General features: G+C 41.1%; 1 long non-coding RNA gene and 1 pseudogene across 2 annotated transcripts; one reads left to right on the top strand and one right to left on the bottom strand.

Annotated features, from left to right (window-relative positions):
* The first annotated feature begins 435 nt into the window (after positions 1-435).
* Positions 436-6045, top strand: LOC101399232 (ras-related C3 botulinum toxin substrate 1-like; annotated as a pseudogene).
* A 5264-nt stretch (positions 6046-11309) lies between these two features.
* LOC147914403 (uncharacterized) lies at positions 11310-26363 on the bottom strand. 2 transcript variants are annotated; one of them, XR_015555316.1, is made up of 4 exons: positions 26149-26363; positions 16361-16474; positions 13429-13552; positions 11310-11478 (listed from the first exon to the last, which is right to left on the bottom strand). It is a non-coding gene; the product is annotated as an uncharacterized LOC147914403 (long non-coding RNA). The 2 variants fall into 2 exon arrangements; XR_015555315.1 differs by lacking the exon at positions 26149-26363 and having other exon boundaries at positions 16361-16535.
* Positions 26364-27042: the final 679 nt, after the last annotated feature.

Here is a 27042-nt window from a genome sequence, read left to right as displayed (position 1 = left end):
CTTTACACAAAGGAAAACCTATTCCCTTGATTCCCTCTTCTGCAAAATGGGAATATTATTTTTATTTCTTGGAGATTAAGTTAATACATATTAAGCCCTTAGCATTACTGGAACATACTAAGCACTCAGTAAATGTTAGCAACTACTGTTACTGCCTGAGGTCTCAAAACTAGCACATGGCAAGAGAGAGAGGATTAAAACCCAAGGCCCTCTGATTCCAGAACCCATGTGCTTTTTCTCTGCCTTGCAGCCCAGGAGGGGATTTAAGAATAACACCATGAAACTGCAATATAAACTTACAATAGGTGCAACACATAGAGAAGTGTCAAAGGAAGGTAGAGACAAGAGCAAGAACCACACACGCATATTCAGTGACGGAAGATGTCGTGTGTGGGGCACAGGATGTAGAAATGGAAAATCTGAGTGATGGCCCAGATGCAGGCCACCAAGGGTGTGGTGGTGGGAGATGGAGCAGTTGGTAAAACTTGCGTACTGATCAGTTACACAACCAATGCATCTCCAGGAGAATATATCCCCGCTGTCTTTGATAGCTATTCTGCCAATATTATGGTAGATGGAAAACCGGGGAATCTGGGCTTATGGATACAGCTGGACAAGAAGATGATGACAGATCACACCCTCTATCCTATCCAAAAACAGATATATTCTTTTTTTTTTTTTTTCGGTGAGGAAGATTGATCCTGAGCTAACATCTGTTGCCAATCCTCCTCTTTTTGGTGAGGAAGATTGGCCCTGGGCTAACTTCTATGCCCATCTTCCTCTACTTTATATGTGGGATGCTGCCACAGCATGGCTTTATAAGAGGTGTGTAGGTCTGTGCCCACGATCCAAACCTGCGATCCCCATACTGCCAAAGCAGAGTGTGCGAACTTAACCACTACGCCACCAGGCCAGCCCCGTAAACAGGTATATTCTTAATTTGCTTTTCTCTTGTGAGTCCTGCCTCATTTGAAAATGTCTATGCAACATGGTATCCAGAAGTGTGACACCGTCGTCCCAACACTCCCACTGTCCTAGTGGGACCTAAACTTGATCTTAGGGATGATAAAGACACGACTGAGAAACTGAAGAAGACGCTGACTCCCATCGCCCATCCACAGGGTTTGTCCCTGGCTACGGAGGTCAGTGCTGTAGAATGCCTGGAGTGCTCGGCTCTCACACAGCGGGGCCTCTGGATGGTGTTTGATGAAATTACTCCAGCGGATCTCTGCTCACCTCCTGTCAAGAAGAGGAGCAGAGGGGGCTGGCCCAGTGGCATAGCGGTTAAGTTCGCAGGTTCCACTTCGGTGGCCTGGGGTTCGCCAGTTCAGATCTTGGGTGCAGACCTGCTCACCGCTCATCAAGCCGTGCTGAGGCACTGTCCCACATAGAAGAGCTACAACGCTACAACTATGATATACAACTATGTACTGGGGCTTTGGGGAGAAAAAAGAAAAAGAGGAAGACCGGCAACAGATGCTAGTGCAGGGCCAATCTCCCCCCCCCACCCCCAAAAAAAGAAAAGGAACAGAAAATACTTGCTGCTGTAAATGTCCGAGCCCCTCATTCCTCACCCTGACCTCTCTGGAACCTTTGCATACTTTGTTCAAAAACAGTGGTGCCTTTGAACTCAATGCCAAGATTTTGTCACAGGTTAGTTTTTCCATTGAACCATTTTGGACCAATCAGTAATTTTAAGGTTTTGTTTGTTTAAAGTGTAAGAGTTCAAACTTGCACATTCTGTTAAAATTTAGCCCTAAAATGAAAAAAAAATCTAGATTCAAGTCCTGCCCTCATGTACTAGCAAACTGATTTTAGGCTAATTCCATCTGTAGTGGTCTAAATTTCTTTATTTTACATAAAATTGTAATAATAATAGTACCTATTTCATGGTTTCCTTTTTTGCAAAATTAAATGTGATCATTTATGTGAAAGACTTATGCTAATTAAGTAATTCGTTTTAGCTACGCAGAGGAAAGAATTTGAGGCTAGGACTTAAGAAACACACGTTCTAATGTTGGGTCTGCCACTACCTAGCTATGTCACCTTGGGCAAGTCCCGTGACATCCTTGCTTTCGGTTTACCCTTGTTAAGTCAAGCAGGCAAGCAGGAAGCAGTGCAGCGGGAATTCAGTAAATGTTAGCACCATCTTTCTCCTTCCAATCGCCTGTAAAATGAGATAGTTGGAATGGGTTACTGGTTCACAACCTTGGTTGAGTATCAGAATCATCCACAGAGCTTAAAAGAAGAAAGAAACTGATAAATCAGAACATGTGGGTTGAGAACCATGGATGAGATGATCTGTGAGATTCCTTCATGTTCTAATCGTCAGTTATTTTTCACCTCATGAAGAAAATATGACTTAGGTTCAATTTTAAATTATTTCTTTATTCTCCTTTTTCTACAAATTATTTGAGTCAATTCATCACATTATGTAACAATGAAAGGGAAATCGTATGAGGATGAGGGAACCTTGAAGGGTTATTCTGAGGGTGAAATGTGATAATGCAGGCACTTAGCACAGTGTCTGGTCAAGGTGGGGCTCAGCTGTTAGATTGTTGAATGGATGAATGGATCAACTACAGCTCTCCCTACACATTACTTTTTTAAAGTGGGTTTAGAGAAACACTGGGCGGCTGACGTTGTGTTCTCTAGAATACAGGTATTCTGTAGTATTGATTAAGGGTGGCTGAGGGAAGTGTAGAGTAGTGGAGGGAAAGAACTTTCCAGAAGGGGGCAATTTGGGCAGAAGTTCCCAGTACCGACTTGGTGCATCTAGGTGATTGAGGAGATTTACCTGAGTGGTGGGGGCTGCTGGGAAGAAAGATCAGATTACAGAGGCCCTTGGAGGCTTAGTAGAGAAATGTAAATTTGGTGTTAGAAAGGGAAGCGTTGAGCCAACCTTGATGGCTTAATGGTCAACGTTCTGTGCTTTCTGCTTTGGCCGCTTGGGTTTGGTTCCCTGTCATGGGACCACACCACCTGTCTGTCAGTTGGCGTGCTGTGGTGGCAGCTCACATAAAAGAACTAGAAGGACTTATGACTAGGATATACAACCATGGTTGGGGTTTTGGAGAGGAAAAAAAAAGGAAAGTGTTGAAGCTTCAATTGTTAATTGTATGGCTATGGCCCTCTTTCCTGTATTCATAGAGCTCCCTGTGAGAACGTCTTGTACTTCCAAGGCAATTTTAAAGACATATGGGCAGGAGCTGGGAAAGAGAAGAGAAGACATGAGGTGAGCCCACCTTTGTTTTCTTCTGGGGGGGAAAAAGTAAGAAGAAAGTGTTCCGGAGAGTGTTCCCCTCTGACTCAGCGTGTACCTCTAAAGGGTGTGACACACATTGCCAATCATACTGTCCTCCTGTGAATGCATGTTGTTGACAAGCCCGTGGCTCTCTAATGGATGCCTGACCCAGGTGCTGCCATCAGGCAAACAACACTTGAGCAATTGTCGCTCATTTTAAGGTGCTATTGGGAAGACTGTCACTGCTCCACCTGGGAACCTGTGGCGACTTGTGACAAACATCCACACTGGCCTGGTTGTCTTTATCGTTAAAATGAAATCCTTTATGTTATCATTTGTACCACTCCAACTCCAGCTATTTTCAAATGATTTAGAATCTGTATCCACACCCCTAGCTCACATTTAGGGGAAGGCCAATGGGCTCTCCTCCTTCCCCTTAGCTTCTTAGATTTTTATTAGTGTTCAAGAGCCTTGAGGTCAGAGACTGAGCTTCACTCTCCTCTCACCTGCCACCGCACGTGCCACGACACCTGCCACCACACCGGGCCCAGACCTGTGTGTAAGCCTGAAAGCTGCTTCTCCTGGGATTCTAACAGGCGCTTGAGCTGACTCAGTGCAGACAAGACGTACTGCCTGCCGTTTATAATGAGCACCGAGCTCTCTGTTCAGGGAGGGTGACTGAATCTGGTTCAGCAGCCAAACTCCTACTTCTGCACAGTGATGGTTACATTCTTTCTTTTTTTAAAGGGATTGCTAAGAGCAGTGCTTTTTCCACCACCGTTCCAGGTTTCACTCACAAAGCTGCCTGGAAATCTTAGAACAGCAAAATGAATGAGTGTGTAAATGTGTGTGCATAAATGCACGTGTATGGCATTCTCTGTTTCCTGGCTAAGATTTTGCGAATATGCTGGTATTTTGTGAGTGTGCTGGTCAGAGCAATGATCAAAACACTTAGTTGAAACTACTCTTCTAGTCATACCACGTTCGTTCCAAATCTGATTTAGAGATGTAAATTGGAGTGGCACTAAACGCTGTAAATAATATTAGGGAACTTTTTTCCTTCTAAAGCCAGGTTGATTTGTTTCTAATATCTTGCTTTTTTTTTTCCTGCTGAAGAAGATTTGCCCTGAGCTAACATCTGTTGCCAATCTTCCTGTATTTCATATGTGGGTCCCTGGCCGCGGATGAGTGGTGTATATCCATGCCCAGGAACCCAACGCGGGTTGCCAAAGCAGAGCACGCTGAACTGAACTACTAGGCCGTGGGGCCGGCCCTGTTTCTAATATCTTCGGAGATGGTTCCTCTTGACGAACAAACACAATATGTCCCTTATTATGTTACCCTTGGCTAGTTGTTGTCATTTCCAGCACAGGCAGTCTCTGCTTTCGTACATAACATGTTCTTGGAAATGTGTTTTCAAGTTGAATACCTGAAAGTTGAGTGACAGACTCATATGTTATAAAGAACATTCCATTCCCAGAGACATAAAATTTATCCAATTAATGCAGGGGCTTCTGTCCTCGGAAATAGGCAGCTACGCTTGAGACAGTCAGAGGCTTCAGGGGCACCTTGCGCTGGGGCGAGGGTAGGGAAGGCAGGAAGGTGAAAGGGAGACGTTGGACTCAGCCAAGTAATGCTAGATAGACTCCCCAGAGCACAGTGGGGTGGGGGCGTGAGGAAGCGGGCAGTAAGCTCCAGGGCGACAGATGTCAGGCACTGGGGGGTCTGTGGGTCCCTTTGGATAAGGAAGGGACAGGAATGTTATCACGATAAGACCTCGAGGAGAGGTGTCTATATTGACCTGAATGGTGACAACATAAGTGAAGGCAAGCAACTTTGCCTGACACCTTGTCAAAGACCGCCGCTCCATAGTGACAGTAGCTTAAGGTGATATCATCATGTGATAGCTTGAAGTCATCAGTGGACAGCTGAAGTAGGAAGGCTATATCCAGGCAGACGCTTTAGCAGTACGAGTGTATTCAAGTTGAAGACAGCTGAAGGCTGCCGTCTTAGTCCATTCGGGCTGCTTTAACAAACACCACAGACTGGTGGCTCTTAAACAGAAATTTATTTCTCACAGTTTTGGAGGCTGGAAGTCTGAGATCAGGGTGCCAGCATGGTCAAGTGAGGGCTGTCTTCCGGGTCATGGACTTCTCCTTATGTCCTCACATGGCGTAAGGGGCAAGGGAGCTCTGTGGGGTATCTTTTATAAAAACGCTAATCTCATTCATGAGGATTCCACCTCATGACCTAATCACCCCCTAAAGGCCCCACTTTCTAGCATATTGGACATTAGGATTTCATCATATGAATTTTGAGGAGACGTAAGCATTCAGACCACAGCAGCTGCCTATAGTAGAGTTCTTTCACGTAACTGAACCTCAGTCTTACTACAGGTAGAGAAACAAACAAATAAACAGAAATATAATCCATGATTCGTGACATTTTGTTTCTATAGATTCCTGGATGAGGTTGCACATGGAAACTATTTCAGAAGATTGCAACCCAAGGGTAAACAAATCCTAGAACTTGAAGTCATTCAGAGAGAGTATATGTTGTCTTCATGGTCAGTCATAGTGATACCGGCTCAACACAAGGTTGACACAGGGAAGCCATATTGTAGAAAAGAAACCATATTGTAACTTTGAATGACCTCTGATTAACTAACCCAGACACGCTCTGTAAATTTTAGGGCCTTTCCCAGCTGTGATAAGTTGATAACTTTGTTCTTTTGAGTTCCTTATGAATGTGATGACCCCGGGGCAGAGAGTCTGTTGATAGCCATCATCAGTGACAACTGAAAGATCAGCGTATAGAGTGTTGCTCCGATCCCTGATGCATATCCAGTAAAACAAAAGACTCAGGAACTAAGACCAGATGTCTGCCCCCACCTGGAGATCAGATGGATGCCCCCACTGAGAGACCAGATGCCTCCCCGACCTGGAGACCAGCCGCCTATATAACTGGCCTGTAGTCTTTGTTCTGTAAGACGGCTCTTTCAGACATTAGTTGACCATCTTCCCCCTTGCCAGCAAGCTGTATTAAAAAGCTCTTTCTCTTCTACCACCTTGCCCCTTGACTGTTGGCATGTCTTGCCGCAGGCAGATGACCGCCCCTTGGGCAGTAACAATAGGTGTGCTTTGCTTTACACATTGGATGTTTTCCAAGTTATTCATATATTGAATTTTTACAAATTGAATCATATGTTAAAAATATCAAGCAGGTTTGCTTTTAAAGGAAACTTTTAGTAAATTCTTGCATTATATGAATCTTTATTCCTCATTTATCTTTCTGGTAATTTTTATTTTTTGATAATGTTTAGTCCAGTAACCAACACTGAGATGGCTCCCAATGATCTTTGCCTTCTGGTATTCACATCTTATACTTTCCCCTCTCACACTGAATCAGGGCTGACCCTATGTGACTAACAGAATAAGGCAGAAGTGATGGTATATGCTTCTGAGCCTGGGTAATAAAAGGCCTTGTAGCTTCTGCCTTAATCTCTTGGACCACTTGCTCAGCAGAAAGCCAGCCACCATGTGACAAGGACACTCAGACAGCACTGGGGAGATGGCAATGTGGAGAGGAACTGAGGCTCCTGAAAATTAGTCAGCACCAACTTGCCAGTCATGTGAGTGAGTCCTCTTCAAGACTTCAGATAACTCTGCTCCATCTCTCACTGGACTATAACCTCATGGGAGGCTGGACCAGAACTGCCTAGGGAGCTACTTCTGAGTTTCTGACTTACAGAAACCCTGAGAGAAAATAAATAATTATTCTTGGTGGTCTTTTTTTTTTTTTTGGTGAGGAAGATTAGCTCTGAGCTAACGTCTATTGCCAATCCTCCTCTTTTTGCTGAGGAAGATTGGCCTTGGGCTAACATCTGTGCCCATCTTCCTCTACTTTATATGTGGGATGCCTGCCACAGCATGGCTTGACGAGTGGTGTGTAGGTCTGTGCCCGGGATCCGATACTGTGAACCCCAGGCCACCAAAGTGGAGCACATGAACTCAACCACTATGCTACCAGGCCAGCCCCAATTACTCTTGTTTTAATCCACCAAGTTTTGGGATGATTTATTAAATAGCAATACATAATTAATACATTGAGTTTCTGAAAGTAGGGGATATCTGTATTATTTAGTCAAACTCTGAGAAGTTTCTTATTATTTTTGTGATTGGTGCTGGTTAAACTTCTTGGATCTGTGGGTTTATAGTTTTCACCAAATTTGGAAACATTTTGGCCATTTCTTTAAGTATTTTCTTAAGTATTCTTCCCTTTCCTCTCCTTCAGTGACTCGAATTATACATGTATTAGAGTATGTGAAGTTCTCCCACAGCTCAGTGATGCTCTATTTATTATCATTTTTTTGTCCTTTTCTTTTTTTGTTTATTTTGGACCATTTCTATTGCTGTATCTTCAAGTTCACTAATATATTCTTCTGCATTATATAATCTGCTGTTACTACTATCTAGAGTAGTTTTCATCTCAAACATTGCATTTTTCATCTTTGGACGTTCAAGTTGGGTCTTTTGTCATATTTTCCATGAGTCTATTTAAATACTCGATCTTTCTTCTACATTTTTGGATATATGGATTATCATAACAACGGTTTTAATGTCTTTGTCTATTAATTCTATCATATATGTTGTTTCTGGATTTGTTTCTATTGATTGGTTTTTTTTTTCTGATGAGTCATTTTTTCCTACTTCTTTGCATGCCTGGTAATTTCCAATTGAATGCCAGATATTGTTGAGTGCTGTATATCTTAGTATTCCTATAAATATTGTTGAACTTTGTTCCGGGACACAGTTAAGTTACTTGGAAACATTGACATACATTTGGATCTTGCTTTCACGCATTGTTGAGCAGGAGCAGAGCAGCATTCTGCCCAGGGCTAATTTTGCCCCACTACTGAGACAGTTCCCTGCTGAGTACTCTACTTGATGTCCTGAGAATTATGAGATTTTCTACTCTGTCTGGTGGAACATGAGCCATTACTGGCACTGTGTTACCTCCCAGGGTTGTTCCTTCTAATCATTAATGTGCTGATGATTTATTAGTTGAAGACTCAAAGGAGATCTGCAGATTTCCAGATTTCTCTTTCTTTCTGCAACTCTCCCCTCTCCAGGACTCTGCCCTGTGAACTCAAGCTACCTTGGCCTCCCTGTGCTTTCACCTGTCTCCTCAATTCAGGAAGACTGTTGGGTGTCATCTAGTCTCCCTCACCCCATGCTGAAGCCTGGATACTCTTTCCAGGTAGTAAGAATTTAATTAATTGGGTTTAATTGGGCAGTTAAAGGGCTTACTTGATTTATTTGCTATCTCTCAGGGGCCACTATCTTGCACTGCCTGAAGTACAATGTCTGAAAACATTGTACTTCACACACAATTGTTTCACACACAATTGTTACACACACTATTTTTTAGTCATTTCAGGCAGTTGGATAAATCTGAGCCTTATTACTCTATCTTATTGAGAAATAGAAGTCACTTTCTTCTTATTTTTGAGGTTGGCATATTAATGGAACTGCCCCATTTGAGCTGCAATGTGTGTGTGTGTTTGTGTTCGTTGATGAATATGTGTGACAAGGGGGGAGGATAGGGAAGGTCAAAGGAATTAAGGTCATTTGTTTTTTTTAAAAATTGATCTTCAAACGCATTTTTTTTCTTTTTTGATGAGGAAGACCAGCCCTGAGCTAACATCCGATGCCAATCCTCCTCTTTTTTGCTGAGGAAGACTGGCCCTGGGCTAACATCCGTGCTCATCTTCCTCTACTTTATGTGGGACGCCGAAATGGCTTAACAAGTGGTGCGTCAGTGTGCGCCCAGGATCCGAACCGGCGAACCCCAGGCCGCCGCAGCGGAGTGTGCGCACTTAACTGCTTGCGCCACCGGGCTGGCCGCTCAAATGCATTTTTGAAAAGTTGTTTTTTTAAAGATATGAAAATAATTCATGCTTAAGTAAATAATAGAAATTTATAGCATAGATAATATAAAGTGAAAGTTAAGTCTCTCGACTGACTCACAACTCTATCATCCAATCCCATCTTAAAATCCTCAGAATGAAGGATTTTTGGTGTATTTTTACAAAGGTGTTTCTGAATGGGAATTTGGTGTTATGTTTCAGGAAATATAATTCAAGCATAGTATAGTATTTTTGACACGAATGATCATTAGAGATATAATTTAAACTCTCAATATTCTATCATTTCTTCAAGAACTAACATATTTAAAATATAATTTTTACTTATGTCTTTTAAAATTTGATTATATATTTTGAAGAAAGGTGAATAAAGCTAGAGCATTTTCCAGGAGTGCTCTATTCATTAATATATTACTGAATTAAAGTCTTTTCATTAATATACTAAAATAGTAGTATGTGCTCATTTTAGAAATTTTTGAAAAGGAACAGAGAAATATAAAGAAGAAAATAAAAATTATTTTGAATCCTAGACCCCAGAGATGACTTGACCACTATAGCTATTTAATAATTCTTTGATCAATTAAACTAGTGGAAGACATCCTTACCCCTGCTGAAATTACATGACACAGCACATAAGGATTATTTTGGTTGTATGTAGTATGTACCTAATAAGCTTTTGCTCTTGCCTCTCTCTCCTTCTCTCTCTCTTTCCCCCTCATGCTCTTAAATTAGTTACTGTTCTCTTGATAAGGTACATGTGATATTTAATAAACATGTTGATAAACTAGTTAAGTAGGACAGCCGCTTTCATTTATTTTTTTACTTTAATTTTTTTTTTTTTTGGTGAGGAAGATTGGCCTTGAGCTAACATCTGTGCCAATCTTCCTCTATTTTGTATGTGGGAGGCTGCCACAGCATGGCTTGATGAGTGGTGTGTAGGTCCATGCCCGGGATCCGAAACCATGAACCCTGGGCCACCGAAGCAGAGTGTGCAAACTTAACCGCTACGCCAGTGGGCTGGCCGCTGGTTGATTTCATCTATTAATTTAAAATACATTTGTTGAGCAAAACAGTTATAGTCCCTGCCCTCGAGAAGCCCTTACAGTCTCTGGAGAGACTAATATTAATCAAATAATTATACAAATAAATATATACCCACAAACTGGTAAATGCTATGAAGGAAAAGGAGGCTATGAAAGAGTACAACAGGGACCGGGAAAGTTGTTCTGGAAAAGTGATTTCTCAGTTGAAAGAATCATCCCGACATAGGATGGGGAAGGAGTGCGTGGGGGTAACGTAAGTTGAGGCTCCAAGGTGGTGGCAGATGAATCTGGGGGAGTAGAGAAGGCTCATGTGCTGAAGCACAGAGAGTGGGCTGCAGTGGGTTTAGAGTTAGAGAGGGACCACATCACACCGGGCCTCATAGGCCACATTAAAGGTGTGGGGCTGGGGCCGGCAGGGTGGCGCAAGCGGTTAAGTGTGTGTGTTCTGCTGTGGCGGCCCGGGGTTCGCCGGTTTGGATCCCGGGTGTGCACCGACGCACTGCTTGGCAAGCCATGCTGTGGCGGCATCCCATATAAAATGGAGGAAGATGGGCATGGATGTTAGCCCAGGGCAAAAAAAAAAAAAAGGATGTGGGGCTTTAACCTAGGAGTGGTGTGAAGCCACTGAAGGATTTTAAGAAGAGAAGCATCATTTATATTGTAAAAATATCCTTGACTGCTGTGTAGAAAATGATTGGAAGGAAGCAAAAATTAATGCAGGGGGACCAGTTAGGAGGCTGTTGAAATAGAAAAGGTAGAGAACAGGGACTTTGACTAGAAGGGTAGTGGTCAAAATGGAAGTAAAAATCATGGTAATGGGACAATGCGCGGGAGAGGGAGAGGGAAGAGTTAAAGATGACAACTAGGTTTCTAGATTTCAAAAGTGTGTGGACCAGCAATGTATAAAAAGAATTATACATCATGAGCAAGTGGGATTTATTCAGGCATGCAAAGCTGGTTCGACATCTGAAATCAATCAGTGTAATCTACCATATCAACATGCTACAGAGGAAAAATTATATGATCATACCAATTGATACAGGAAAATCATTTGATAAAATTGAAAATCTATTCATGATGAAAAGTCTTAGCCAGTTAGGAATGAAGGGGAATTACCTCAATTTGATAAAAAGCATCTATAAAAAGCCCACAGCTAAGATCACATTTCATGGTGAAAGACTGAATGCTTCCCTCTAAGATCGGCAACAAGGCAAGATGTCAGCTCTCATCATTCTCATTCAACATAGTACTGGAAGTTCTAGCCACTGCAATAAGCAAGAAAAATAAATAAAAGGCATACAGATTAGTAGAGAAGAAATAAACCTGTCTCTATTTGCGGACGACATGATTGTCTATGTAGAAAATTCCAAAGATTCTACAAAAAAACTCCTAGAACTAGTAAGTGAGTTCAGCAAGGTCACAGGATACAAGACCAACACACAAAAATCAGTAGCATATCTATATACTAACAATAAACAATAAATAAAGCAGAAACCAAAATTAAAAATGCAACACTATTTACAATTCTCTAAAGAAAATGAAACACTCAGGTATACACTTAATGAAACATGTACAAGTTTGGTATGCTGAAAACGACAAAATACTGATTAAAAAAATCAAAGAAGACCTAAATAAATGACAAGAGATACCATGTTATGAATTGGAAAAGCCAACATACTAAAGATGTCAACTCTCCCCAAATGGGTCTATAGGTTTAGTGCAATTCCTATCAAAAGGAATTTTTTGGAGATAGAAAGGAGGCTATTCCAAAATTTATATCGAAGGCATAGGCCCCAAAATAGCTAAAACATTCTTAAGAAGAATAAAGTAGGAGGAATCACTCTACCTGATTTTTTTCTTTTTTGGAGTTTTGTTTTATTTTTATTTATTTATTTATTTATTTATGGAGGAAGATTGGCCCTGAGCTAACATCTGTTGCCAAACTTCCTCTTTTTCTTTTTTCTTTTCTCTCCCCAAAGCCCCTGTACATAGTTGTATATCCTGATTGTAGGTCCTTCTAGTTCTTCTATGTGGGATGCCACCTCAGCATGGCTTTGGTGAGCAGTGTGTAGGTCTGCGCCCAGGATCTGAACCAGCAAACGCTGGGCCACCAAAGCGGAATGCGGGAACTTAACCACTACGCCACTGGCCCGGCCCATCTACCTGATACTAAGGCTTACTATGTAGCTGCAGTATTCAAGACAATGTGGTATTGGTGGAAGGACAGACACACAGATCAATGGAACAAAACAGAGAACCCAGAAATAGACCCACACAAATATGTTCAACTGATTTTTGACAAGGGTGCAAAAGCAATTTAATGGATGAAGGACAGCCTTTTCAACAAATGCGGCTGGAGCTAAGGGACATCCATAGTCAAAAATGAAACTTGAGGGGCCGGCCCCATGGCCTAGTGGTTAAGTTCAGCGTGCTCCGCTTTGGCAGCCCCCGTTCAGTTCCCAGGTGTGGACCTACACCACTCATCAGCAGCTATGCTGTGGCAGCGACCCACATACAAAGTAGAGGAAGATTGGCACAGATATTAGCTCAGGGTGAATCACAGAAATTACCTCAAAATGGGTCATGAACTTAAATGTAAAATGTAAAACTTATTAAACTCTTTGGAAAAAAAGTAGGGAAAAAAGTCTTCAGGATCTAAGGGCTAGGCAAAGTATTCTTAGATGATCCATAAAAGGAAAATGTGATCAATTTGAACTCATCAAAATTAAAAATTTTGTTCTGTGAAAGCCCATGTGAAGAGAGTGAAAAGACAAGCCACAGAATGGGAAAAATTTTTGCAAACCATGTATCCAACAAGAGACAAGTATCTAGAATATTCTTAGAACCCTAGAGTAAAGATACAAACAACCCAATTACAGAAGGGGCAAAGGCATGAACAGACATTTCACCAAACAGGATTTATAGAGAGCAAATAGGCCCATGAAAAGATGCTCAACATCATTAGCCATAAGGGGAATGCAAATAAAAACCACAATGAGTTATGACTCCGTATCTGTCAGAATGGATAAAATAAAAAATGGTGACGACTTAATTGCTGGTGACGGTGTGGAGAAACTGGATCACTCATACATTGCTGGTGGAAATGTAAAAAGGCACAGCTACTGTTTCTTATAAAACTAAGCATCCAATTACCATATGACACAGCAATTGTACTCTTGGTCATTTGAGCCAGAGAAATGATAATTTATACTCACCCAAAATCCTGTACACAAATGGTCTTGACAGCTTTATTTGTAATAGCCAAAACTGGAAACAGCCCAGATGTCCTTCAACAGGCAAATGGTTAAACAAACTGTGGTGCACATATTCCCTGGAATTCTAGCAACAAAAGAATAATTGATTGATACATGCAAGAACTTGGATGAATCATGAGAAAATCACGCCAAGTGAAAAAAGTCAATCCTCCAAAATTACATACTGGATAAGCCCACTTATATAACATTTTTGAAATAAGAAAATTTTAGAAATGGAGGACAAATTATTGGTTGTCAGGGATTAGGGATGAATGTTGGGGGCAATGTGACATGGCAGGGAGGTGGGACAACACGAGACATCCTTGTGGTGTTGGAACTGTTCAATATCTTGACTGTGGTGATGGATCCACAAGCCTACACGTGTGATAACATTGTATAGAACGAAATACACGTATTACACACAAGTACAAACAAAACTAGGAAAATTTGAATAGGATTGGTGAATTGTACCAATGCCAATATGCTGGATGTGATTTTATACTGCAGCTTTGAAATGTTACTACTGAGGGAAGCTGGGGCAAGTATACATAGGATCTCTCTTAAAAAAAAGAAAAAGAGCGGATGGCAGGAACATTATTGAAAAGAGCCATGATCTGAGGCTATTGGTATCAGAATAAACTCCAAATTCCATATTACAGCATTTTGCACTTTATGGTAGGGCCCAAACTTATATTTTTAGGTTGTCTTCCATGACATATTTACACACCCCAGCACTGCAACCCCTCTGAACCCCTTGCCATTCCCCCAAAATACTTAGTGCCTTCCAACATATTATGGGAGAGTTATGGCTCAGGGAGTTGTTCTCCCAACATGGCTCTGTGTCAGAGTCCCTCCCTTTTCTCACCCAAGTACAGTGTAGGGATCATGATAATTGCTTGGGCCATGCAGTCACCCATGAACTTGAAAGTCTCACCCTTAGTTCTAGTAGCTTACCAGAGTATTTTTCCAAATAAAGAATGTTCTCTCCTATTCTGGTGCTAGCGATTCAGATTAAAAAATCACCTTTTTGTCTTTTTTTACTAGTGGTTCCTCTGGCATTTCCTGCCCCCAGCTCTGCCCCCCGCCCCTTCCATCTCTCTTAAAGCTACTTCCTTAGTCAAGATTTCTTGTCCATTAGCTGGACAGAATTACTCCCTTTTTTGAAATCCCAAAGCCCTTTTGTCAGTAGTTTATCCTCTCTGTGGTGTATTTCAGTTATTCATATACCAGTTTTATGTTTCCACTAGCCAGTGAACAACATGGGGGCAGAGTCCATCATCGTTTAGTCCCTCACTCTACTGGGTGACATGGAGACAGAGGTCAATACAATGCATTCTAAGTCCTTGAAGTGCTCACAGCGTGGTGGGGGAGATGGTTTTGTCAATAAATCCCTGTACCTTTTACAAGCTATGGAAGAGCCAAAGACCAGTGTCTCATTTCAATTTGTCCCGGGTCCTCAGTCACAGTAAGAGGCAGATTAAATCTGCAAGGATTGATTCTCTCCACACATTACTTTGTGCCTGTTACTGCTTCTCCCAAGTTGCTGAAGCCAGAAACTCTCCAGAGAAATGGACCACTTGGAAAGAGACGTGGAGGGTAAAGTGGCTGACGTGGGAGTTTCACCCCATCTTGGAAGATAGCAGGTCTCCAAGGCTTTGATACACGAGGCAAAAAACAAAACAAAAGAAACTATAAACATGCACATTCATGTGCGTTTACACATACACACACATACACACACCCCAATGACAGGAAAGAGAAGAAAACCATATATATTGTTGCACTTTTTTCCTTTTAGATTTCACATTTGATAACATGAAAAATGTAAAAGTAATCTACGGTCACAAAGCTTTGACTAATTTTGGAAGCCTACTCCACATGGGCATGGTGGGTAATGGAAGTGGTAGATCGCTGAAAGCCTGCTATTTGGAACCTTACAATGCACTCAGGAGGAAGACAGTCCTTTTATGGCAAGGCAAGCATGGCAGGTTTTATCTTATCATTGGGACTTCTTCATAAAGTTCCTTAACTGGTTACACATTTCACCAAAAATGCCATATGGATTATATTAATGTCTATAGTGAATGTGTTATTTTTGCCTGTCCTGTGTCCATTCACCCTTCTTTTGGTAGCAGGACCTTGATTTTCCCAGGGAACCTCCACTCTCCTGTCTTAGTCCATGAGCCCCCCAGACTCAGGGCCCAGCAGCACATGCCTTAGGGCAGCCAATTAGAACATTGTATTCCTCTGGTCACCGGGACTGGTTCTGAGATGGGTATGTGACTCAATATGGTCCAAGAGTGAATGCCAGGACTTATGCTAGAACCAGAACCATTGGGGGAGAGAATTACTCTTTATGCTGAAATTGTTAAGACAAAACAGCGTAACCCTGGAGCTGCTGGCAGCCATTTTTCCAATAAAAGAGGAGACTTTGCTGGAAAATGTTATCACACACACACAACCCAAAGAAAACAAAAAACAGAGCTAAACTATGGAAAGAGCAAGACTGAATCCTTGACACCTAGCTTGAGCCTTTGTGTCCAGCATGCCCAGTGCTAGTTCCACTCTTGGACTTTTAATTTATGTAGGTTAATATATTTCCTGTTTTGCTTAAGCCAGCCTCATTTGGGTTTTTTATTATTTTCAGGTAAATATATACAGAGATAATAACTTTGAAAAATAAATTAAAACTACAGACATTCCTTTGTCTCCAAATAATTAGGAATTTTGGTGTCTGCTGATCCATCTATTTTAGGAAATCTTACATGTGTTAGGGCAAATCGCCAGGTTTGAGCAGTGGGAAATGAAGTGTTCTATACTAGTCAGGATACAGCAGGCTAGGCTCTGCTGTGACAATAACAACCCCCAAATCCCCAAAATCTGAGTTACTCACATTACGTGTCCATTGCAAAGTGGCATGGGGCTCTGCTTTGTGGTCACTCAGATGGACACAGGCTGATGGAGCCTCCACCATCTTGTAGAAGCACCATCTGGAACATACGGCTTCCTTGGTCATCAAATGGGAGAAGAAAACACATCAAATTCTCATACCTAATCTTCTATATTTTCCCCCATTTGCTAGAACTAGTTACATGGCCCCATTAACTGAAAGGTACCTAGGAAGCAATCTGTTGTGTACCCCAAAGAAGAAAAGACCTGTGTATAGTGTACACTAGTAATGTTTAGCACATGACCAACTTGTATTTTTAGGTCATAACTCTGAAAAGAATTATGATGATAACAGGTAAAATGTGTTAAGTGTAGGGGAGGAAGAATGTTCCTCTACCCTCTAGGTTCTTCTGGCTGGTCTAAGAATTAAATTGACATGAGACAGAATAACAGGAGAAAATCAAACAAATTTAATAACATGTATATATGGGAGAAACCTAGGAAAACTGAGTAACTTGCCAAAATGACTGAAGCCACCACCTTAAATATCATCTTCAGCTAAAGATAAGGGAGGATGTTGGGGGTAATGGTTTGGGACCTCAAAGGGGAGGAAGGCAATTTACATAGAGGTGGCAAAGCAAATGTTTGATAAACAAATGTTTGCTGGGCCTCCTATAGACAATGTGACCTGAGAGAACTTTGATAAAAATGGGCTTTGCTATGCCTTCCCGTCTACCACACCTAGAGTTATCTATGGTGATAGCTCCTTCCTGGGACGGGCCTTCTAGCTTAATTCTCTAGGCAGTTAGGCGGGAAGGTCAAAGTTTCTTTCTGAGTCTTTTGTCCTTAAAAGTAATCAAGCTAAAGAGACACATTTTAGGGTGGCAAATTCTGATCCCCCATATTAGCATTTCTATGTACTAGACATTTTATATAAATTGTTTTATATATTCTTTACATCTTTATGACTTATAATTGCCTCTGTTTTCTATATGAAGAAATTGAGGTTTAGTTGGATTAAGTGACTTGCTAGGAGTCACAAAGCAGGGAGCTGAGGTTCTGTTTAAATCCACGTTGGAAGCAGGCCATAGCACCTCCCTGATGTGAAGGATCCATTGATGAGCCAAGGAACTGGACTCAGTGAGATCAGCTGAAAATTCAAGTGAGAAATGACAAGCTGCTACTACTGAGATCCCGGGTGGATGGAGAGAAGAGGCATTACAAAGGTGAAATGATGGGACTCGGTGATTGATTAAACGCAGGATTGTGGGGCAGTAATGAGTCAACAATGACTCTGAATTTTCTGGCAGTTGGACTGGGAGGGGTTTGACATGCTATGAGAAATGTGGGAGGAGATGTCAGGCTGGCAGAGGAAACACGGACTTGGAGCTGGGTGGAGGTCCAGCTGGAGACGCTGACTTGGGAATCCCACGCTTAAATGACAGTTTACATGGATAGTGGATAAGATCATCCAAGGAGAAAACAGCACAGAATAAGAAACGGGTCAAGACAACTTTTGGGGTGGGGTCAGGGGAGGTATGAGATCTGATAGTTCCCAGGGAGGAAAGAGAATAAAGAGTGAGTAAGAAATCATAAGGAGCAGAGTGCATCTATCAGAGGGTCTCAGACCTCTGTCTCCATGACAACATGGACTTCACCAATAACAAAACAAAACTCTTCCCTTTTATGGGAGAGTGTTCATCTCTAGGTTAGACCGTGTCCTAACTAGAATTTTACCATTAGACATACATTTTTTTTCAACCTAGATATTAATGAGCTCTGGCATTCAGTTTTAATCTCTTGGCCTTGAAGAACAGGCATTCAACTGAAAAGATTAAAAACCAGTTGGAAACAGTGACTCTAAAACATAAAAGAAAGAGAATGTGCCATCTTTAACATCATAGGGAAGACAAAACCGGGAGGAAGACAGCAATTAAGGTAGTGTTTCAGAAGGGAATGGGGTTGCACTTTGTAAACTCTGAGATTCTCAACTGAGCAGAAATTCCTCTTCCACTTTTTGCCCTTCTCCTTGTCGTCTTTTCTCAAGCATTAACTGATCTGGGAAGTCTTCCCCCACCAGAGCAAAGCCTTGTCCTCCTCAAGCTCCCGTGGTACTTTGGACCTACTTCTAGAGAATTTACAAAGTGTGTGCGCCCAGAGGCAAATTAACGTTAATACCACCAAGCTAATGAGATTTGAACTTCCGGGTCCCTCACCGGCTCAGGCTGCTGTGGTGCTGGGAGTTGTAGGGTGTTTCTAAGTGGGCATGGGAAGCCAGGTTGCAACCAGGAAGCTTTTCTATGAAAGCAGTTCTGATAAATTGCCTAAAGAGATGTTAGAAGAAAGAGATCTGAATCTCCAAGCCTCCAGTGTTTAACATGACTTATTGTCTCATTCTAAATAAATATTTATTTTCATACCTAATTTTATATTTCTAATTTTGTACCCTCACTTTCTCTTTTGTTTAAAGAGAGCTCCCAAATCTTTAAAATTTCAGGCCGACAAAACATGGATCTGCCCTGTATGTACCATTTTTTATTGTTGGTCGCTAGTGAGCAAATTGTCCAAATCCGAGCCCCTTATCTTAGTCATCTTTACACCTACAGGTCCAGCATGGTGCCTTACTCATAGTAGGCTATAATAGATGTTTGTTGAATGAATAAATGTGGAGGAGTAAATCATGAGTTAAGAAAAATCCAGAGTTTGGGAGAGGCAGTGTCATCGCGGATCCTAAGAAGCATGACAATGTGTGGAAGCATGTGGACAGCTCTGCATGGGGAGAAGAAAAATTCCCAGAGTTTTCAGTTTCATCTGGGAAAGTCAGGCCTAGTAGATATGGCAGTTTTCATTTATTTTCAATAGTCTGATACAGCAGAAGCCTCAAAAATAATTCATATGTACCTTCCCTCTGCTGGCTACAAAATGCTGCACTAAAAATTCATAGAAAGGAGATTGCAGTAGAGCTAGGCTCTCCAGTATAAAATTTTACACTCTTCCATTCAAGGTCAGGTCAGAGATCTTTGCTTTAAGAATCCGATGTGATAAGAGCCTAGCTCAAATTTTCTATTTAAGGAAACAGGACAAAGATCAGGTGTTTCTAGTTTTATTGTATACTACAGGAATCTAAAAGATGATGTGTATCCATTTTATGTGGCACAAAGCACAGATAAAATTTCACTAAAACCTGTTTTCTGCTTTAAAAGAAATCCTCCAGTTTTAGTTTCTGTAATTGAGCATCATATTTCTTGTCTTCTAATTTAGCTTTGTTTTTATGTAGATTCTAGAAATGACTAGGAAGATAAAGTGAGAACCACTGAGAAACATAAGTTTCAGTTGATTGTAGATGAAACCCATTTCAGGTCTAGGTATACTTGGGGTAGAGACAAAACCTTATCAAAGAAAACGGAATAAAAATAAGAGTAGAGTAAAAAATTAGCCTAAATTTATATTCATTGTTTCATCAACTTTTCACTGTTCATAGTCAATTAATTAATAAATAAATGTCTCTAAGTGAATCCTTATTGGCTTTGGAGTGAAACATAGCCAATTTGTTAATTTGGAGTCTGGTTACTCAAAAAATGTATAAAGATATTACTTTATTTTATTTTAGGTGAACAAAAAGTCACAAAGAGTGGAAGTTTGGCAAAGTGGAGAGGAGGAAAGATTAATCCTCTCCTCTTCTCTGCCCTGAGAAAAATAAGAAGACCCCTAGAGCCTAAAATAGAGAAAACACTGCTCCTATCAAGTTCTGGGTTGGGAGTGGTCTTCTCCCAGATCTTTCTGGATTTAATATAGGACAGCACTGATGCAGCATAGCCCAGTAGAGAGTGCAACGGTCAAGGACTCTGATACTATGTTTCATTTCCAGTCTTATCACCAGCTGAGTGATTTGGGGCAAGTTTCCTCTTAAATTTGTTAGCATTCATCTCCAAGAACAGAAAAAAAACCAAACTAACTGTGGTTTCAACAAGATAGAGATTTATTTCTCTTTAATGTAGAGGAAATCCAGACACAAGCAGTAGAGAGCTGATATGGTGGCTAAATAAAGAGATTTATTTCTCTTTAACGTAAAGGAAATCCAGACACAGGCAGTAGAGAGCTGATATGGCAGGGATCTAGGTTCTATTTTGCTAGTCCAACATCCTTAGTGTATAACCTCACAGTAAAAGAGAGTTCCTTGAGTTCCAGCTATTACACCTACATTCCAGCAAACTGAAAGAAGAAAGGGGCACAGAGAAGGGGCAAAGGGTAAAGGCCAAGTGCCTTTTAAGGAAGTTTCCAGAAGTAGCCATACAATGCTTATGTTTACATAGTATTGGCTATATCTTATTTTTAAGATTGTCACAGTTGGAGAAAATGAGTCTGAGAAATGTTAGTCTCTACTTTGGGTACTTGTGCCCAGCTAAAAACTGGATTTTCTGTTGCTAAGGAAGAAGAGGAGAATGGTGATAGGGGTGGTAACTGCATTTTCTGCCACATGTCTTCAAGCCTCAGTTTCCTTATCTGTAAAGTGGGAATCAAAACAGTATCTACCACATACAGTAAGTCAGATAATGTAAGTGATGTACCTGGCACGTTGTCCATGCTCAATGAATATTAGCAATTATTTGTGGAATATAAATATTTCATCAAAACTACAAATTACCTCCCAATATCCATTCCCAACTTCCTCCTTTTATTTATAAAACCCTCTGAGTTTTGCTGTGTATACAGCTGCCCAGCTACAGACCACATTTCTCATTTTCCCTTGTATGTGATTAAATTATGGCTAATGAGACATGAGACGGGACGTGTACAACTTCTAGGTTGTGTACGTAGAAGGGTCCTGTTTGCTCTCTATTTCCTCTGCTCCCATCCTGCAGGCTGAAATGTGGATTGGATAATGACAAACAGCTTCGACCATGTGGACTAGGGCAACCCGTTGGAGATGGGGAAGAAACGAAATAGAAGGAACCTGGGCCTCTAAGCGACCTTGAGGATCTGTGCCACTCAAACTTGCTGGACCACCTTTCAACCTTGACTTTTATTCAGAAAATAGTAAGCCTTCTATATTATTTAATCTGCTGTAATTTTGCTCTCTGTTAAAGCCGTTGAACTGCAATCCAAACTATTATCTAGGAGGATAATTCCTTATATCTATGTATGTATTACTCAGGATTCTTAGCTGCAAGCAACAGAAACCGTTTCTCGCTAACTGAGGCAGAAAAGGAATTCATTAAAAGCATATCTTGCTTGTTTTCCAGAGGGTTCGGAGAACCAACTCAGAGACTTCACAACCAGAAACAATGCCCATTATCATGCCACAGTGTGGGTCCTGCTGTACAGACACTGTGGCTGGTGTTGCCAATGCTAGTGATGCTGGATGGACACTGCCCACCTTCAGTAGGACTGTTGCTGCAGCTGGAAATTGCTTGTAGCAGCTTCCACTGTCACTGCCCATCTCTAGGATGTCCTGCAGGATGCCTGCTGATTCATGTACGAGCTTTAAATTCAACACATGGCTTGGGCACTTGTGATTGGTGGAACCTAGGTCATAGCTTGCGTCTTAGCTAGAAAGGAGGCTGGGGAAGCAAGTCTCTGGCATTTTCAGCTTTTCAAGTGGGAGGTAAACTTTGCCTTATGGGTGGGTTTTCTCTGAACACAGTCAGAGTTTTAGATGCTGGGGAGCTAAAAACAATGACAGATATTCCCTCTAGTGCTTCATGCTTCCACCCGAAGATCTCCAAACAGCAGGACTTCATTACAGGATTGAGGATAAATCTTGGTATCCCCTTGAGTTTGTCATTCAGAGAAGTGGATGATGGGAGAAAAAGGACATTTATTAAGCACATACTATAGCAACTATGTAGCTGTTGGGTCTTTAGTGGTGAATGAGAAATCATCCTTGTGTTCTCAAGCTCAGAGTCCAATACCTGAGGCAAACTTATGTAGGCGATTTAAAAAAATTTTTGTATTATGGTTTCAAACGATGAAAAAAGCTCTACAGTCAATCCTCGTTATTTGTGGATTTGATATTTTGAATTCACCTACTTGCTAAAATTGATTTGTAACCCCCAAATCAATGCCTGTGATGCTTTTGAGGTCTCATCTATGCTCCTTTGAACCAGCATTACTATTCTTCTGGTTCTCTTATTAATGAATTAAGCAGATTTTTAGCGTGTGCTCACGATATGTTTGTCTTAGAGTCATGTTTTTAATGTTCTGACATTCTAAAATTATAATTTTAGAATTATAATTTTAGAATCTTAATGTTATATGTTCTAAATCATAATGTGCAAAGCAGTGGAAAATGTCAGTCGTCCAACGCCCACGTTGCCAGCTGAGGTCGAACAAGGCGATGCTCTGCCTTCTCGTCACACTCTGGTGCTGGAAACCAGTGTCCTTTTTGTAGCCTATTTAGTGGCATGTTTTTTGCATTTTTGTGCTTTTTGTCGGCAAATTTATTGCTTAAAATGGCCCCCAAGCATAGTGCTGAAGTGCTGTTTATTCCCTCAGTGCAAGAAGGCTGTGATGTGCCCTACAGAGAAAATATGCGTGTAGATAAGCTTTGTTCAGGAGTGAGTTATAGTGCTGTTGGTCGTGAAGTCAATGTTCACGAATCGACAATATATATTAAACAAATACATATCTTAAACAGAAACACACATAAAACAAGGTTATGTACTGATCAGTTGACAAAAATGTGATCAAAAGCCTGCAGGAAAATAATCCTGTATTTCTCCTCGGAGCAATGGTTCCGTATTTGCTAATTCAGTGTTTGTGGCAACTTTATAGACCATAACTACCATGAATAATGAGAATGAACTATATTGTTATTTTTTTGTAATTTTAAAAGTGAATCAAGTTCATTGCAAAACAATGTAAACAGTAGAGAAATGCATGAAGAAGAAGGTAAAAAACGTTCTAAATCCCATCACTCAGAGAAAACCACTAATGTTACTATTTTGGTAAAAATTATTTTAAATATTTCTTTTTTACACATCCATATACACATATCATTTTATATCAATGGAAAGATATGATTGTGATTCTATAATTCCTTCATTCAACATGTAAATTATAATTTCAGGATTTTCAGAAAGTTAAAACATGTCTCTAATACAAACATACCATGGGCACATGCTAAAAATGTATTTAATTCATTAGTAAGGGAACCAGTAGGATAGTAACACTGGTTCAAAGCAGCATAGGAGAAACATATGTGTCTATAGCCATTGAAAGAGAGAATATAAAATGAGGTTAATAAGAGGGATGCAAAACTGGTTAATGTACTGCAGGGCAATAAAATTTTAACCTTTGGGGAAATCATTTCTATTGGACAGAAATTGTTTGCAATTTATCAATCTTTTACTAGCTAACATCTAACTTTATAGAGTCTGGGGACAAATCATTAGTAAACTGTAAGTCAAATAAAAACTACAGAGAGCCTAATGCCCCTTAGGCAAGATTATGAAACAATGCTCTAGTAAAGTAAGAAAAATTATAATGCATTAAATATCAACCCTAAGCTACCTAAATTTCCTAAAATATAATCAAAACACAGTTAGACAAACTGTTGTGTTAGGATGGAAAATGCTCTGTGTCACCTAACAATTGATATGGTTGTAAACAATAGTTGTTTTGTGGGAGATCATGTCTCTGCATCAGCAACATCTTTGAGGTAGGACCCTGTTGTTAACACTTACTGTATTTTTCAAAACATCTAAGTGAGATGCTGATATCCTACCCATTGTATTTGAAATATAACTCATGACTTTTCCTGAAAAGTATTTGGGGAATGTTAATATAATTTTTTTCCTATGTAAATGTTGGCTGGAAAATGTATTGAGAAATATGTGTGTTCTAAGAAGTTTAAGTATTTAAAACTAAGAGGCAGTCTACCAGGAACACAGTGGAGGCATTTTTGCAGGGGATCTCTGTAGGGTATTCTGAAAATTCTTCTGTCCACTCCTGTGTTTTCCCATAGACAATTTCTCTCTCTAGAGGCAAACAGCGTTATCTGTTTCTTCTGTATTTTTCCATGTTATTCTCTGCACGTACAAGTCGCATGTATCTAAAGGATGCTGAATATGATACTTTTTGTTGCCTTTTGGTTTTGGAAATCCCAAAGGCCTAAAAATAAAACAGTGTGTGCCAAGGACCCTCACCTGCCCACTTACAGGCAAGACAGGGACTAGACCATCTCTGTAGCACATCCAAAGGGAGTGAGTTCCCAAATCTGCTTTGTGACCTTGGATTATTATCCACTTCAAGGTGATGCAAGAATTCATTAGAGGTCATTGGAATAATAAGAGTAAAGCTGATTCAAGGAGAGAAAGTTGTGTCTGCTGCAGTTCTCCCTCTACCCCACTCTGGGGGAAGAGAAGAGGGAAACGGGGGCTGTTCCTCCTCTTCCTCTCAAGCCAAAGAGTTTTCAGTAAAACCACTCAGAAAGCTGATACGTGTCTGCCGGAGCTGGAGGGCATAGGGATTGGGGTCTGCCTCTGCTGGAAAAGGTCTAGGTGAAGGCTGGCTGGGGACCTGGCAGGAACGGAGCAAGGCCCATTCATTGGGGGCAAACTGTGCATCCTCTGACCTCAGAGATGTATGTATTTCTCAGACACCATTAGATGAGGCCCTCACAGAGAGAGCTGACTGTAGGTTTTCTTTAACAGGATCCTCCCACATTCTTCAGAAACATCTGAATATGTGAAGGGTCCCCCTAAAAGAAGCATCTTCTGTGGGACGCACTGGAGATGAGAGAGGTTAAAACCCATACCTGCAGAAGTCTCCAAAGAAACACAAAGGCCCGTGTGAGAGGAAGGACCAACATGTGTGATCTGCCACACAAAGAGGGTACTTGTACTAGTCACTAAGAGCTTTTGTGCCCTTTTATCTCTGTCATTCCAACCCTGGAGGGTCCCCCAATTTTTAAAATTTATTTTTATTTTTTATCAAATAGTATTGGACATTCAACATTGTGTAAATTTAAGGTGTACAACATGTTAATGTGATACGTTTATATACTGTAATATGACTGCCATTGTAGCAATTGATAATTAGCACCTTTATCGTGTTACATAATTATTTCTTTTTTTTTTCTTCTTTATTTTGTGGGGAAGATCAGCCCTGAGCTAACATCTGATGTCAATCCTCCTCTTTTTTGCTGAGGAAGATTGACCCTGGGCTAACATCCGTGCCCATCTTCCTCTACTTTATATGGGACGCTGCCACAGCATGCCTTGACAAGCGGTGCATCAGAGCGTGCCTGGGATCTGAACCTGTGAACCCTTGGGCTGCCAAAGCGGAGTGCGCGCACTTAACTGCTGAGCCACCGGGCCAGCCCCTAATTATTTCTCTTTAGTGGTTGGAATAATTTAGTTCTAGTCTCTTAGCAAGTTCGACGATTATTGTACAATACTGTCTATATTCACTATGTTGTGCATTAGATCTCTAGGACTTATTTACTACTTATTGCGAGTTTGTACCCTTAACCTACATCTGTCCTATGAGGGTCCCAAAATTGTAGCTATTGACCCGGGTGGGGAGGAAGAGGGAGGAAGAGGGAGAAAGAGGAATCAAACAGGCTGTCTTCTCTTTCTCCTCTGCAGAAGCTTGAAACGGGGTGGGAGGAAGTTTTAAATTGAATGACAGTTGGAGTTTTATGATTATTAGTCTGGACTAGACTAGAATATCTCTGAGTGACATGAAAAGCTATGGCAGCTGCCCGAGATTCCACCCGGGAGCAGAAAATAACAGGAACAGAAGGGGCAGTGGGAGACAGAATTAAATGGCTTCCAGCTTGTATCTTACCATTTCCTGCTTGTTTGATAATCAGTCACGACTGTGGGTCAGTGAGCCCCACCCTGCTGGCCAATGCCATACTCAGCAGGCGAGAAGCAGATGCTGGGTGAAGGCTGCTGCTCCTTCCTTCTCCATATGAGGGGCAGACATCCAAATTCTTGGTTTTCCCAAGGAAATAGGTCTGGGTCAGGTATGGCAGGAGACTCAGGAGAGAAGAGAACAAATAGCTCTGGCTCCTGCAGAAAGTGGGAGGAGAAAGGGAGGCTGGTTAGGGGAAGCAACTTCGAGTAAAGGAAGCCTTGCTCTCTGAAGCTCCTGCTCGCGAGGTTTTAGAGAAGTGGTTCTTAGGCGTGGTTCTTGAATTAGCAGCCACAGCAGCAGCAACAAGTGCGCCCCACCCCAGACCCACCTAAGCAGAAACCCTGGAGGTTGAGGCCATCAATCTGTGCTTTAACAAGCCCTCTAGCTGATTCTGATGCATGATCAAGTTTGAGAACCCTTGCTTTAGGAACACTTAGAGCTAATTATTGTAGTGCTGAGTCAAAACTCATGTTCGAATATAAATGTTACTTATGTGTAAGTCTTATAGAGAAGACTTGTATCTGTGACTCCTTCTCTAGGTGAACGTAGGAATTGAGTGACACACAGCCAAAGTGCCCAATCAGAAGTGTTGTAAATACTAGGCTTAAAAAAAGAAGTTATGAGAACAGAATTGCTGAAGACAGCCAAAGATAATTACCGGTTTACTAAAACTATGTATGAAATACAATGAGAATATCATTCAAAAAAAGATGCTAGTATCCTTCAGAATCCGGTGAATATTTGGACTTCTAGGACAATAAAAGACTCTAGCAATGTGAGGGAAAACATGCCAGAAAAGAAGGCACAACAAAACCACAGAAA

The sequence above is a fragment of the Ceratotherium simum genome, chromosome 20, assembly GCF_057802395.1.
Source record: "Ceratotherium simum simum isolate JZ-2026a chromosome 20, ASM5780239v1, whole genome shotgun sequence".
Taxonomy (NCBI): Eukaryota; Metazoa; Chordata; class Mammalia; order Perissodactyla; family Rhinocerotidae; genus Ceratotherium; species Ceratotherium simum.
Note: the sequence above shows the minus strand (reverse complement) of the source record. Positions and strands in the feature narration are given on the sequence as shown.